We start from the raw sequence: 11891 nt of genomic DNA, 5'->3' as shown, positions 1-11891 counted from the left end.
GACCCAGTGCTTCAGATTTATGAAGGAGTAGGGTATTTTATTATTTCTTTACACTGCCAAAGACTGTTTAGGGTTTCTTATATAACCCCCAAAAAGCAAATAAAAATAAATTATATAAAATATTCCCCCTTATTGAATTTGTGCTCAAGACTTCTTATAGCTGAGTTTTGCACTCATTGTCACTCCCAGTAGAGAGGAAGAGTGAAAGGATGGCATGAATGCAAAAGAGAGTTTGAGCCAGTATTTATTTTAAAAAAATTATGTCTGTGAATCCTGAGTTTCCACTGCAATTTGCTTGCTGTTGTATCATATCAACCATTTTATGGTCATATCCTGAGAAGGGGAATGATACATTCTCTTTACATTTAAATTTTATCAGTAGCACATCACAATGAAGTGTTCAGTTTCTACGAGGCATTTATGAATGTATTTGTTTTTTGCTTGGTCATTCCAAATTCGGCTGTATTTACATTGTGAAAAAACAGCAGTATATCATTTAAGATCTGGACATTTAACCTTCTATTCTACTAACAGGCAATGTGAGTCCTAGTTCAATGCTCACATGCAAAACTGTGAGATTTTAATCATTTAAATATGGATCCAGCGTTGGATTTCCTCTCCCCTTCAATATCTATCGATTTCCTGCCAAGGTAATGTTTAGAAATAGAGTTTGAGTCTCAGCAGTAATACGTTCATTAAAATGGCTTTCAGATAGTCCAGGCGCTTCACCATTAGTTCAACTGAGCACCGCTGAACCCTTCAGTATTTTAATATCTTAAATTGTCATACCACAGTGACCTTCGTAAAAGCCTGCTAGACAACTCATTATCAGGTATTCAGGTGTCTCAGAGGTTGTGTCTAATAAGAACTTCTTTATGCAATGGTGTTAATGAGCCTTTTCTCTTCCACACCTGTCTTACCATGGCTTAATCAAGCTATCCAGGCTTTGCCACAGTTCTCCATGTCTCTCTCCCCTGTGCTTGAATTCTGCCTTCTCCTAATCTGTGCTAGAAGATGATGTGGACAAAACAAACTCATCAGGGTGCTCTAAGAAACTTTGCTGCAGCATTAACTAAGTCAGCTAGTCTACATCGTGAGATGCAACTTAAGAGAGTTTACTTCTGTACCTGAAGTCATTCTTTTTTCTGCTTCATCTGTAACTTCTTATTTTCAAGTTTCAGAACTGCCATGGTGGTGACATCTTCTCGTCTACTTCCTTGTGTACCTAGTTATTTGCCTAACAGGAAGCTATTAAAATATTGCCTTGATGCATTCTTAATTTGATCTCAATTGGCCGAAATTTTTTTAGTGCATTAATTCCTTTCTCTGGTGATTATTTTCCTTTGGCACTTGCCTTACCACTGCTACATTATTTTTACCTCTTTTTGCATATTTTCTCATACATTAGGGTGATATCTTTCCATGCTGGAAGTGATTGAGAATTTTGATGTTTGCTGCAGAGGAACCAAGATTTCATATTTACCTTGAAACTTCATAAAATGAGTTTGATTTTGTGAAAGGCAAAGTCTGTTCTCTATGGCCTCAGTCATATCCTTATATTGTAAAATCAGCAAATTAATTTTTCTCCTTTTTTTTTTCCTTTCTTTTGAACTCATTTTGTGGATATGTCCAAGTATTTTTCTTACATCTTTAATTATTATTCCTAGCCCTGAGTCCCAGGTACATTTTTTTTACTGTCTGCTTCATTCAGTCTGTTTGAAAGGTGCTCAGTGAGGTATCTTCATCATTGGAGTCATTCAAAACCTGACTGGACACAGCCCTGAACAGCTTGCTCTTGGTAGAGGTGGAATAGATAATGTCCAGAGATCCCTACCAACATCAGCTTTTCTGTGGTTGTGTGAAAATACGGACAACAATTTCCTTTCTCTCCTGGCAAGACTTTCTGTTTGTTCACTTTTCTTGAATTCGAGTGGGCGCTCATTGGAACTTCTCTGATGGTTGTTCTCTCAATTTTATTCAGCTTTTGGCATTCTACTTATTTCCTTATATTACCTGTGTAAGAAATGTTATGTACAAATTTAGATAGCATTTTTTTCATTTCTCCACTACTTTTTGTGAAAAAGATTACTGTCCCATGAAATCTGGGCAGTTATCTGATACCCAGATGTTTACATTGTTTTGGGTTCATTCGCTCCCCACCCCTGATCCCCATCCCAATAAAGAATCAAAATTTGTTAACACAATCTAGTCTATTTGGAATGAATACTAAGCCCTTTTTGCTTGGAAAAGAAGAGGAGACTATTTCCTCACTCAGTTTTTCTAAGTCTTCAGTCTTTTTCTTTCAGCAACTTCTCAGGGCCACACTTGTTTCTCTTTCTGTTTCCAGACTTTAATTTCAATCTGCTTCTGACAAAGCAGGCAGTTTCAACCAAAAAAATGCCCAGTTCTGTGCCCTCATCGGTTTGTGGAGACAGCTCCACCCATGTTACTCAACCTTTGCTGAGACATCGCTTGCATCTGGAGCAATGGCTTTCAGGGTGCCAGTTGTCATCTTCTGGGTAGGAGCTCAATAGCTTCTTCTGTTTGGCCAGAATGAAGAACAATTCACATATTCACAGCTTATAAACATATTCACTGGCAGCACTCCAGAACCTCTTTGTAATTAGTGTATGAAAGATGTAAGCTAACAGGTATAAAGCTGGCATTTAATTTAGCTCCAAGAGACATGTTCATAGCCCTTTATTTTCCATCTGAAAAATTAAACATTTCAGTTCATGCACAGCTGATGAATGAATATCATATCTGAACCCCAAAAGCAAACGCTACCACCCCCAGCCAGTCATAAAAAAAAATGCTCAAAAGACAGCTAGGGCCTGATTTTTTGTTCAGATTTCATTGTGTGAATTAAAAAATTGCACACAGATTTCACAGATGAAAAGAGAAAAAATGTGATAATTAAACTTTCTAGTTTGGCAATCAAGGTTCTTAAAACCTTGCTGAGTGTCAACAGTTACGAGTTCTTTTGGAGTGATATTGCAGCTTCCCTCTGTGTGGAAACAGCTGTCATTATAGGCATTGTATTGAATCATGAAAGGAAGAAATGAACTCTGAAGAAAGATTGATTATCTCTCTGGAAAATTGCAGAGCTTTCCTTCTCTCCCAAATTGAATTAAACGGCAAAACCACAATTAGCTCAAAAGTGATCCCACGTTTTTGGAAGTAAATCTTGCATTTCATGTAACACCAGACTGACACTTCACCTTGAGGTCTTCAATGCCAGAAAAGAGGTCTGTTGACTTTTCCAAAACAGGAAGGAAATAACACTTATACCTCATTTCTACCACATCTAACATATGTTCTCATCTCTATTAAGAATATTCAAATTAACCTATCATATTAATAGGAAACATTTATGCAGGACTTACATCCCAAATATTTTTTACTATTATCTTGAGCTATATTCCAGGGTAGACATGAGATAGATTATTATTCTTTCCCACACAAGTTGCTACATATGTAAAACATCACCAGAGGTTCCTTCCTTTCTTCAAGATGACTTTCCCTGCCTCTCCACATTAGTTTGGCTATTCCAGCACTTCTAAAATACTCCATATGTTGACGAATAAACCGTCATTTCCCACTTCTAATGAGATTACTCAGTCCCTGGAAGGAGATTTATTAGATAGAGTTATTTCATTTCTAATCACAGCCTTGCTTTCCATAACGTAAATGAAAAGGCATGGATTGCATTTGAGATCTTGGGGCCGTAAATATTTGAGTTACATCTATGTAGGCTTTGTTATCTGGAAGGAAAACAAAACGGAACAATAAAAGACAGAGGAGGAGGGCTCTTTATAGATCCAGGCTCATAAATACGAAGAGTCTGTCAGTGGACTTTGCATACGCTTCAGAGTTTTTACACAGGGTGAATACACCTTCAACATATATTTGTCCAGCAACAATGTCATCTGTTATGAATAAATGATGGGTGGGAACAGAAAAATGCAATGGAGGGAATATGCTACAAAAGTGGAATAAACAGGCCTTTCAGTAACTGTGTGGTTAGATAGAGACTTTGTGTGAGGTAGAAACCACATTTCTACCATATGGCATGGACAACTGTCCTGGAGGCGAAGGGATACGATGAGGCCCAGCTGTAACTCTTATTCTCTCGAGTATCATTCTGATCCCAGAACCATGCAAGACAGATTTTTGCTTTCCTACTCATCCTCCAGGGTGAAATTCAGAGGGAAGATCCAGTCAGAAACTTCATCTACAAGGGCAACACCAGATGTTGCCTAAGGAGGATTCTTTGAGCATTTGGAGAACTATCTACCCAGGGGAGATATAGACATGTAATTGCCATGCATGGACTTTTCTTACTCTGTTTCTTCCCCTGTTCCTTTCAATGTCCCCTTTCTCCTTATCTTTCCTTCTACCTAGTGTTTTCTTTCAAAGTATCACCCCTCTCCCTGACACAACCAACAGCCTAAGGTCTGCTGCCACTACAGGGGTCATGTTTTGTGTTTGTCAACCCCGTTCAGGAATCTATCTATCTTGTCTGTTTAGAGTAGATGTTTTTTTGCAGCAAGCTGCAGCTGTGATTCTTCGACGGATGCCTTCTAGGTTGAAGCTGATATATAGTCATTCTCTGTTGCTAATACATAAGTAAACAATGAATCAATGCACAAAAAATCAGTCTTTTTTTTCAGTTCCAGAGTCCCCTTGGGTGTCTTATTGTATGGCTAGTGCATTTGGGTGTGATGAAATAATAAAAAAGATAATTTTCCAACCACATTTTTAATGTGGAAGTTCACTTTCCTCTGTTTCCCTTCTGTTAATAAATTTCTTGTTGCAGGTTTGGGGAGTTAGTATTGAAAGTTACCATTTAGCTCAGAATCTCTTACTGGTAATAAGTACTATATTTGAATATACACAAATTAACTCTAAATATTTTTTAACCGTGGAAACCTTGTTTTGGTGGTGACTCACTCCTACAGAACATTCTAGTGATCATCTCAATTTTCAAGGAAAGGCTGTATTAACCATGGATCCAGGCAATGCTATTGGGATTTATAGAGCTCACTGGCTGAGATCTCTCTCACACAGCGCCTCTGTTGCCAAGTTACATGAGAAAAGTGAAGTGCTACACCGCTGAAATAGCACACAGTTATAGCGCTTGGTTTATTTGATACTGTCATTGATTCAAAACATTAGTGTATTTGAGATTAAAATGAGGAAATGAAATGGAGAAAACGGACTGTTCTGAGAGTTCTACCAGACCCCAGCAAATAACACATTTTTGTTTTCCAGATAAAGACCAGACCCATAACTCAGCATAGGTGGAGCATGTTTTGAAGAGAGGTGCATTTATGCATTTGAGGAATAGAGAAGCCTTAACTCTGCTCTGTTGTGGGTGCCTGCAGCAGTGTCCTACCATAGGTTCAAACCTGCAGTTTTCTAAGAAGTGGGGACTTTCAAAGAATTCTGGCATTTTATGGTCTTTACCCAGACCTGGGCTAATATACAGAAGGAACATGGTATAAGTATTCTACTTCTGGACTATGAGATGCTTATGAGTTGAATGCTTAGCGTGGCTTTGGTGATGCAGTGCTTGCAAGTACCATGCTTTGTATATTTCTTTGTGTGGGCACTACACAAAAGTTGCTTTATTCACTTATCACTATTGCTTTACATTAAAATATTGCTAGTATCTTAAATAACGAAATTCAAGTTCCTTAATTATCCCACGTATCTTTTTTCTTTTTAGAGTCTCACATCTTCTGGAAATCCCAAACTATAGCACTCAACTTTAACATGTTACTTTCTTCCAAAAGCCAAACTGTACTCAGATTGTCCCTATGTAGTATTTGTAGCCAAATTCTTTGGCTTCCAGCCTGTTAAACCTAAATGTGCTATAACTGATATAATTACTTTTAGTTATATACACCAAACATCGCCTCAGAAATAAACATAGTATGTCTCAAATCTCCCATATCCTTACTTAAAATAGTATTTCCTGTAGAAACATGTCCACTTTCAGAGTGTGAATTGTTTCAAACACCTAACAACTGACAAGAAAACTATGGAAAACTATGCTGCTGCTGTGTCTGAGAAATTTGGTTTTCATACATGTGGATATGGCAACTTCTGAGACTTCTGAGACTTCTGAAAAGAAAATTCAAGGTTTGAATGACACATTGTGCATTAATGCAAAGAACATGGGCTAAACTGAGTGACATGTATGTTTTTTTTGATTAAATTGGAATACTAGCAGCTCTAGAACACATTCTTGGTTTTGCTTTGGGAAAAAAAGGGTTATCTTCTTTTAATTATCAGTGAAAGTATGCAGAGAGCACTGAAGAGATTTGCTCTGTCTCAAAAATCTTCATAGGGCACATGAGGTCTGCACTTCAAGAAATTTGAACAGAAATGGATCACATTAAGGGCAAAGTTTACTAAGGGAACAAGACTATAAATTCATGAGATGGTGCTTACAGCTGCAAAACCAGCATAAGATAGTTTCATCCTTTGTGTATTGCCTTTTATCATTAATTCCTCTCCTGTGCTCTCTCTTCCATTGAAGACTTACAATTGGTCACCTGTTAAGCTGTCAAATAGCTCACTGAAACTACCAAAAATAGAAACTGGTTTCATTCTTCAGTCTGTTTACGACAGTGGTTTTGAGGGTGCAGAGAAATGGAGGCAGGGGACATTCATGCTGGTTTTCCTGTCGTGGTCAGCACCCTATCTGATTATAGAGATAAAAAGTCCACCAAGCAACATACAGAAGCTGCTTGGCTGTCTCAGAATGTGCTTTATCTCTGCAGAGACATCCTTGGCTGAAACGGCTTCTGAAAATTTGTCTCATACCAAAACTCAACTACCACTTAGAAAAAAGTCTTCCAAAGTCTCTGGAAAATCCAGCTCAGTAGGTATTCTCTGAGCAAATCTGAGACATATTGTTAAGTCCAACAAGAATTTTGGCCTTGATGTTGTAGGTTGAGTTTGATTGGGTTTTTTTAGAAACCATGAAGTGGAAGACTTGAGTTTATGCTTTTCTTTTTGACAGGATTTAAGATTGCCCATCCTGATTTCCAGAACATTGTTTATAGCTTTGCCTATTCAGAAAAACTGAGCTGGAGCTGCTCTTGCTGTTCAGTAAACCATTTTTAGTGGATCGGGGAAGCTAGGAGGGATTTGAGATCTCAGTAAGTGCAAGTATCACTGAGGTCGGTCACGTTCTTAGGACCTGGGGTCGGTCTTCTGCATCTCTCTGTTAAAGGTATGCAGTCAGCTCCTGGATGCAAAACGGTTAGAATTCTATATATTTAAATATTAATTTAGTAATTTCTTCTATCTGAACTAAGTAGCTTAAATATATCAGTTTAATAAGAGGGATTGTTTTGCAAACTTATTTGTTGGAATTCCTATGTCAGCTATTCTTTACAAAAAATTTAGTTCTACATATAGTTTTGAAAGCATTGAGAAGGCTTTTGTTATGTCCTCTACTGCTTCCAAAGATAGTTTGAAGTACATTTGAAAACGTAATTATTTAAATTTCATTCAAAAGTGTAAACAGTGTGCTTTGATACCTGTAGCTATGTAGTCACACAGCTACACAAGGGGACAAAAAAGAAACTATGGTAACAATGCTGTTCAGAAATAACACAGATGGAACAACCAGTTTACGATGGAAGAATACTGCAGAAATTATGCAGTTTATAGATGGGCTAGTATACTATCTGCCATCAAGCAGCTTTCCCAAATCTGTGCAGATATGTGTGGTTACTATCTTTACGACTAGAAAAACTCTTTGACAAAATGCACTTAACAAAAAAAAATCAAAAATCTAGTCTTTTATTAATTACAGTAAGATGAATCATAGAATGGTTTGAGTTGGAAAGGACCTTAAAGATCATTCGGTTCCAATCTCACTGCCATGGGCAGGGACATCTTCAACTAGATTAGGTTGCTCAAAGCTTCATCCAGCCTAGTCTTGAACACCTTCTGGAATGGTGCATCCATGACTTCTCCAGGCAACCTCTTCCAGTGTCTCACCACCCTCACAGTAAAATGTCTTCCAAATACCTAATCTGAATTGATTAAATGTCTTCCAAATACCTCTTTCAGCTTAAAACTGTTACCCCTCATCCTACCAGGGATAATAATGTCCTCATATTTTCTTCACTTAATCCTTACAGAAAAGTTAATCATTGGATACTTGGAAAAAAAATTCAAAGTTACTTTCCTGATAGAACCGCAATGCAACTAGATTGACAATTTATTTCAAACATTGGCATCTGTAGCCTAAACTAGTGATTTCATAGAACTGATTTGGTAGAATATATTACAAAGGTAATCAAAGAAGCTGGTAAATGCAAGAAGACTGAATACTGTTGAGGAAACTAATACCCCACTCCTTCAATCCATTTTACAAGAACAGCACTTGTAACTGGCAGGAGAGGAAATGGTAATTGATAGTATAAAAAGATTTTAATTAATTAAAAATACATTATCTAACTTAATAATGACCATGTGATTGTCTACCTGTTTACAAATCTTTTTCTTCCTTTTTCACCCCCCCCAGTTTCTGTACATTCCCCAGCACCATTGTTTGGAAACATTTTAATTGGATTTTCAAGACAGAACAAAGATCTCGGACACTGAGATGCAACATTCTCCTCATGACAAATGTTTTTCAAGCACACATCTGGTAATTGTTTTCATACTGCTATGTGTGAAAGAGGGCAATAGGTATGGTTCCTCTTATGGTCTGGGAGAAATAAGGCAAGAAATGTGAAGATGACATTTCTGGAGGGGATTACTAATGCTTTATTATTTGTGGATGCTTTTGCTTAATTTGATATTCTTTCTCACTTAACCATGTATCATCCACAAGTCTTGTGAAGCCAGCTGGTAGCAATAAAAGCTTAGCACCTTGGATATTCTTGTCTTTGACTATCTAAAACTGTCCATATTTAGAATAATTTTGGTGTATGAGACTGTGAGGTTTAGTGTAATGTAACAGAGGGCTTCTGGTGCCTTTCGAGGACACAGTTCTTCACTAACAACTTTGCCCATTTCTTCGTGTATTTTGGGGAGTGACATTCTTCCACACCACAGCTGCTTCATCTTCTGCCTTCTTGTTCTTCTCCTCATGTCTCAGCCACAGGTTTCTGGACTGCCTTAAGTGTCAACAATCTGTTCTATGTTAGTGATTTTCTCCATTCTGTCACCAATATCCCTTCTTACTTAGATCAAGGGCTTTAATATAGTGAGTCCAAATTCAGGCATGAGAAGAACAAATTTTGCTAGTTTGACTCCAAGTAAATAGGACTTCCTCAGTTATCAGTTTCTGCCTTTATACCAAGTTTTTTCCTTATTCTTTTGATATGTTAGCCTCACCTTTATTTTTCAATTGTTTTCCATCAAAAACCTCCTTCTTTCCAAGAACTTGCTGCTCAGCAGCTGTATATAAACAAACAGTAGATGAGGGAGTTCCTAAAACCAGCAGCAGACATCTCCTTCTTTTTCTTTGTTATAAAAAATCCTGCAAATCCAGCTGTCTTTGATGATAGTGCAGAATGGGAACTACAGAATCGTTTAGATGATATTTTTGAGTTGAAATGCTGTATAAGCAGTGAGATCAGTGCATTTTCCATTTGATTTTGGACCATACCAGGTTTACAAAGAACTTGTGGTTATGCTGCTACCTTTACTGGATTTTCTGCCTTTATGTCTACTGACTGGCTTGAGATCTGGCTACTAATATGCAGGAATCAGCTGAAAGTCTCATGTGAAACAACCTTTTCATCTAAAGATATCATGTTACTCCTCAGAGAGTGTTTTCCCATATGCTCTTCAAATTACAGCTGCTCAGACAATACTCCAACATCTAAGTAATTCAAAACAATGAATATTGTACTCATACTGTTGAGGCACGAAATGTCTTCATACTTCATCAGGAAATATTTTAAACCAATAAACAGACAGGCAGAACATTCATAATTAGGCTGCCAATTTGTCCTCAGTTCACATGCTTTTTAAACAAAATACTACATTGTTTTTCTGAAAGAAAATGTCGTGCAATTAGAGGTGAAGCCTGAGATAGCTGCAAAGGAAACTGAAGTTGACTTTTCTGGAATGGCTGGTAAGAGGTTTATATAGTTGTTGTCACTGTTGCTGGCATTCCTCTCCCCTTGAAGACTCAAAAATGCCATTTGCCTTACTCTGGAAGAAGCACTTTTGCTGTGGCAAAAGGTAGTTTCATAACCTTTTTTTTTTCCCCCCACAGGAATGCAACTTCAGTCTCCTTTTGAACAGCAAAGTCAGTATCTCAAGCTCGGGTAGTAGTGCTATTACCTTGACTCCTGTCCTGATATGGAAGTAATTGAACCTCTAATTTGGAACACAGCACAAACCCGAGAACTATTTATTAACTACTATTAACGCTTCTCCTTACCTGACATAGGGAAAAAAAATGACCTTAAATGGGCAACATTCATTTGGAGTGCACCCAACTTTAAGAAGACAAGGGAACTTTCAGTCTTCTTCTGATTTTGTTAGATTTTCAATTTTTAATTTCTTATTTCTCTTTTGCTATAGTTGAGAAATGAAATTATCCCATTTTCCATAGCAACACAAAACCGTGACAAGTTGTTCGTGTATACATTGGCAAAGGTTAAATAGTAAAATTTTGAGATTAGTGAGAGACAACTCTGAATAACTAGTCAGTATCAAAAGCGTTTGGCATAACTGATGAAATAGCTCACTTCCTATGGCAGAAGGCCTAAAAATGACAAAATGGGGCAGACCCTTACACCATGGAAAGGCCAAGGTCCCCTGCTGATACCCGCATGTGCAAAGTAACCCCCCACTGGAAAAGAGGACAATGGAACATCTCCATACTTCTGGCTTCAATTTAAATTCAGGGTTTTTTTCTGGTACAATTTCCTGACTGCAGTTATATTTATATTTATACTTTTTAATGCATAAATTGTGCTATTCTGGTAAATATTTCAGCAACTGTCATAGTACTAATCTCATTTTGTTACTCTCAATAACAGAGAGAAGTAAAACAGTGCTTCATTTGCCTTCTGTTAACAGTTCCCTAGTTTTTTGTTTTCTTTTCAGCTTCTCAGCTCTCTGTCCTCTAATTAATTTTCAGGGAGCATACAGAATTTTAGTGTAATTTTAATTAGTAAATCGAGACATTGATTAGTAAACCCAGCACTTTCCTTACGTTCATGAAGATTCAGTAGGATTATCAGCAATTTTTTTCCAAAAGAGGTTTATAGAGACAGCATATTCACCGTTCTGTTTTTAAAGGTGTTAAGACATGCATTTTACTAACTGTAAGATTTATCAGAAGGATTTGTCTAGGCATATATTTCATGAAAATATGAATGATTTGCAGCCTTCTATCTGTCTTTTCACATTCTTTGGATTTTAGTCTTTCAGATGGCTTATGGAAGCAGGCTATCATTCTGAAATAGTTGTAAAAAACCAGTTGACACCTGATAAAAGTGAACACAAGAAAGTCCATTTTACCTGTGCCTAATTGCCCAGAAAGCATGAATTAGGCTCTAATCCTTCCTATAATTACCTTGCACTTTACTGCCCTGTGAAGGGACCCCGAAGAGTGTGGGATGGTGGCTCAGATCCTTGTGCCTGGTGCCACAAGTGACTGCCCACCTTCACAAATGCAGCTTCGTCTTCTCCACCATCTGCAGATTCATTCTCCGTTCAGGCAATGCCAGGCAGACTGCCTCGCTTCCCCCACAGGTGAATGCACCCCGTCATGTGCTGCAGAAGGAATGTCCTGGCACAGGGCATCCCCACTGCTCCTAGGAGCAGCCCCCAGTTCAGCCTTGGACCAGACTGCTTCATTCACAGCCAGGAAATCAATTTTTATTTTTTTTTGGAAA

Source organism: Cuculus canorus, chromosome 1 (assembly GCF_017976375.1).
Source record: "Cuculus canorus isolate bCucCan1 chromosome 1, bCucCan1.pri, whole genome shotgun sequence".
Classification (NCBI taxonomy): domain Eukaryota; kingdom Metazoa; phylum Chordata; class Aves; order Cuculiformes; family Cuculidae; genus Cuculus; species Cuculus canorus.
Note: the sequence above shows the minus strand (reverse complement) of the source record.